At 35.1% G+C, this 4,596-nt stretch overlaps 1 long non-coding RNA gene across 1 annotated transcript; it reads right to left on the bottom strand.

The window, feature by feature from the left end:
• Nucleotides 1–577: 577 nt before the first annotated feature.
• Nucleotides 578–4,379, bottom strand: LOC145789892 (uncharacterized). Its single transcript, XR_014328358.1, has 3 exons — nucleotides 4,197–4,379; nucleotides 2,209–2,258; nucleotides 578–1,583 (listed from the first exon to the last, which is right to left on the bottom strand). It is a non-coding gene; the product is annotated as an uncharacterized LOC145789892 (long non-coding RNA).
• Nucleotides 4,380–4,596: the final 217 nt, after the last annotated feature.

Below are 4,596 nucleotides of genomic sequence, written 5' to 3'. Positions count from 1 at the left end.
TGATTATGTGTACGCGCCTATTCCACTAAGAGAATTGTGGTCTGAGGGTGTCGGCACCTTTTCTGTGTTAGACGTGGCCTGTTTTGTGTCTATGCCTTTTCTAGGCAAAATGTGGTTTGGCCGTGTGCCTTATTCAGTTCATCCATTGCATCCATTGCATCGTAGTTTGTTGTATCCGGCATTTAGGATCACGATCTTTCCTCAGCAGATCATTCCTCACTTATATCATGCCACCCAATTACTTGTATTCTTTCTGCGAAACACATTGTTCTGTCTGTGCATGCACCTATTCCAATAAGAGAATTGTGGTTAGAACGCCCTGGCACCTTTTCTATGTTAAATGTAGGTTGATGTTGCATCTCCACCCCCTTATGATATTTGTGTGGTTTTGCACTGCTTGTGGTTTGATGATTCAAATACATTGTATATTATTACATTGTTTTATTGCATGTCATTCAAGGAAAATCAAGTTAGGTTTTCTTCAATCAGAGTCTGCAAGTCAGCAGTTAACATTCAACATATGTTGTGATCTAATGTTCCCCGTGACCACAAAACAATGTGCAATAAGTATATGCATTCAATAATCCAATGAGGGTTGGTCAGTTGAGTCATTAACACATGAAATTTTGTTATATAAAATTTTTTTTAAAAAAAATCAGAGAAGAGTGGAAAAAATGCTACTAACTAAAAGGTGCAAGCAATGATCAATGCCTATATTTTTATGATGCCTCCTAGTATACCCTACCTAATGATTGTTCAAGTTTTCAGGTTGACTGTTGTGGACTACAACAACTCTCTTTATTTATATTGGATGCACAATTTTCAGCTGAAATCAACAGATTTCTTTGACGTGCAAAGTGCCAGGCTGATTCAGACAACATAGAAAACAGTATATGCTCAATGGGACAAGCTGCAGTGCCGACAAGCATGATTTGAGGCAAATATGGACGATCAAAAAATGAATAAATAGAAGTAAACACCAATATAAAAGTTTTGACAGCTTTAATTGAAAGAAAAGAAAAGAAAAAAAAGCATAATGCATTCATTTCTCAATCAATCATTTGTGGTGCTACCACACATTCATCTCAGGTCCTCAAATCAACCACACTTGTTACAGAAATAGCAGGTTATTTTGTGTTTTTGGCTGGTCTATATAGCCTTCTGTTGGTGTAGCCATCTTGTAAATTTCCTTGCATTTGAAAATTGATGATCCATAAGCACTTGTCTTTTTACCTATCCTATTTTCATTCTATACATAACATCCTCTTCCTCTTTTGCTACTTGTTGGGAATCATTTAAAGATAATGAAAACTATCAATTTCAACTTACGATTGCTCGGTAGGAAATTAAAGAATTTATTTAATCTTTGGCATTAACTGAACGATCCATTTTTTCCCTCCCCAGTTGAAAAAATCACTCACTTGGTGCTGCCTTTAGCCCTTCAACCCAGTAAAAAACACTTAGGCTCAACAAGGCTATTTATACAGTTTGAAGGATATCAGAGAATCATAAAAATTTACCTTGCATTTTGGCTTGTTGAGCATGTAAGTTCCACCATAGACGGCACTCAAACGAGCAAATGCCTATCAATAATGTTAGAGAAAGTTGAGAATAAATTATATAGCCCCTAAAAGGTTCTTGCAATTCCGATGACAACACACCTGAGGTAGTTTTCCAAGTCCATACAGTGGATAATATAAGGAGATCCTCCCTGGAAGCGAGCTAAAGATTCTAAATATAGCTTTTCAAAAACAAAGCTGAAGTAAATTAGCTGGTCATTACACTGACTGTTATAAACAGAATATGCAAAAAGGAAAACCTCACTCACTGTTCACATCAATTTGAAAGAGGGAAAATAAGGAGAGAGGAGCTGCTCCCAACTCATATTACCTCGTCAAATTAAATTAACTAGGATTGAGATTATAAAGAAAGACCTGTTATCTTGTGCTTTAACTAAGATTATGGCCATTGCTAGAATCGAATATAACGTAGGACCCACTTTTCTTTAAACCACCATATGACATGACAGTTGTCTGTAGTTGAGACATCATTTACTACCATATGAAATGAAACACAGAAAATAGTAGAGCATTGAACGGATCAAACACAACATTGGTGTATAAAGGGTAGAAATCATTCCAAGATCTTCAAAGTGGAGACACTGGGAAAAATAAAACAAATAACTTAAGTAGGAACCAAATGTTTCACCTTAACTCTGTTCACAAAATCCATGGCAGGCTGGTCCAAGTAACTATCATCTATATGGAGTGCCAATGCATGTCCAATAAAGTAAACTGTATTGTCATCTAGCCCTTACTTTCTATATCAGGGGAAAAAAAAAGAATAAGTCAAACTATATTACCTCTCATCACCAAAAAAAAAAAAAAAAAGAAAGAAAGAAAGCAGAACAATAATAATAACAGTAATACCAGACAACTATAGTTATCATCATAACTCGTCTGAGGATTGAATCCACTACTTTACTCAGCAAATTGAGCCAAAGGAGTTACTTATGGTCAAAGCTGGCTTGAGAACATGTCCTCTTCAGATTAAAGTGGAAGGAATTATAACAATTTTCACACTGACTTTTCTACGTAAAAGGAAGGAAGAAGGAAGAAAACTGAGATCTAAAATAAAACCACTTGCTCTTAGAGTTGTTGTAGTAAGATTCCAAACTCTAAATTTATGATCCTCTATCTTCTGTAAAACAGAATGGAGCACCACTTTACTTAAGGTAAATGCTGAGTTTAATTCATATCACAACTAATAAGTTTAAGACTAATTTGCAAGTGTTCGTGTGCATGTGATTGCCCCATTGGCACTCCACGTTAGCATCCTGGACTTCTCATGTGCTTTTTGGCTTTTCTGGAACTCAAATATGTGGAGTACAAGAAGCTAAGATAAATGCCAATAGCATGTCCTAAAAGTGATGTTTGTGTGTGTGTGTGTGTGTGTGTGTGTGTGTGTGTGTTTACCGAGAGTCACAATAGATCTTAAGTCTATGTTACTAGTTTATCATAATTAAGAAAATTAATTTTATGACAATTCTCCCTATCTTATCTTACTTTAATTTCTGATCAAGTAGATTTCTTTCATTAACTTCCTATTTAAGCGGGTTTGTAACACTTATTAAGCTTGCCAGCTATCAATCAATCTTAGCCTACAATAGCTTATAAAATATGTGAAAACATTTAGCTAGCTCCTATTCTAATTCTCATTGGAGCCAGAATGAATGTGAAACAAGGAATTGCAACCTTGCTGGTTTTTGGTCAACTTGCTCTTCAGAAAAATTGTTCATTTTGTCTTTTTGAAGAACTTAAATTGAATAAAAGGATCTTAAGTTAAACTTATCTCGATTTAGTTTGTCTTTCAGGTTTGTTGCACAAATTTTGGCCTTTGACAGCTTGGTTAACAGTCATCAATAGGGGGGAGCCACATGAGGACTAGGGGGCACGTGCCCCCCCCTTCAATGTTCAATTACTACTATTTTCTTGGCCAAAAGTCACAACATTAAGCTGTCATCCAAAGGCACTATCCCAATAACTTAGCTCAACTAATCAAGTTTCTAAGTTGAGGTGTTTCAATATATACCTTTACATGTATAAGTACATATATAAATATGTATGAACTCAACAAATGAGAAGGGACATGGTAGAGCATCGATTTTCTTATTATTCTTCTTGATTGTCTTATATCTTTCCTTTTCGTACTATGTAATAATCTATTCCTCATCATAAAAAAAAAGTGGGAGGCCAGTACCCAAAAGCCATCAATGTACAGGGAACTTGCCAACAATGTCGGTAATGAGTGTAGATATCATGTGTTTCAATTCACGAATTAACTTCAAAGTTAATAAAAACAAAATTTAAAACAATGTTCAACAATTTCCACCACCAATTCACATCAATAGAATGCAGATGGTCTATCATAACATATGAGCTCATGATATTACATAGAACAAAGCAAAGTAACCTCAGACCAAAGAAAAGAAACTCAGAAATATCAGTTTCAGAACAAAGAAAGGGGAAAAAGTTTCCCATTTAAAACAAGTACATAAACATCCAATCTATGCACAAGCTATAGCCATAAATTCATATTCTAAGTATTTGAAGTGGGTAGAGAAACAAATTTAACATAAGGTAGAAAGAAACCTTGACATCACAAGCAAGCATACAGAAATTTTATGACACACTTACCAAGCTTGGGCAGCATTGCACCAATAGTCTCAGGATTCACAGGTGTAGGTGACTCGTACATGTGTTGACTTTGAAAGGAATGAGAGAAGGAATCGATCTTTTTGGATCCAACAAAGATATACATATAGATAAAGAGTGAGCAAGGCCCGATTTTGAATTTGACTCTTCCAGTGCATGATCAAATATCCTAGCAACAAAACAGCAGAAAAATAAAAATATCAAGGCATTACAAGTTGACGAGGCATTACAAAGTTTAGTCTTCTGTTTTCAACTCCATTACAGAACCAGAAAAGTTCTAACCAAAAACTCAGACATAAGTATGTAAAATAAAAAATTCTTATTCCTAGTCAAAATAATTCTTCACTTGTGTAGATAATTCTTATTGCCACCTCACACATAA

This window comes from Camellia sinensis, chromosome 1 (assembly GCF_055761805.1).
Source record: "Camellia sinensis isolate YWXY chromosome 1, ASM5576180v1, whole genome shotgun sequence".
Classification (NCBI taxonomy): Eukaryota; Viridiplantae; Streptophyta; class Magnoliopsida; order Ericales; family Theaceae; genus Camellia; species Camellia sinensis.
Note: the sequence above shows the minus strand (reverse complement) of the source record. Positions and strands in the feature narration are given on the sequence as shown.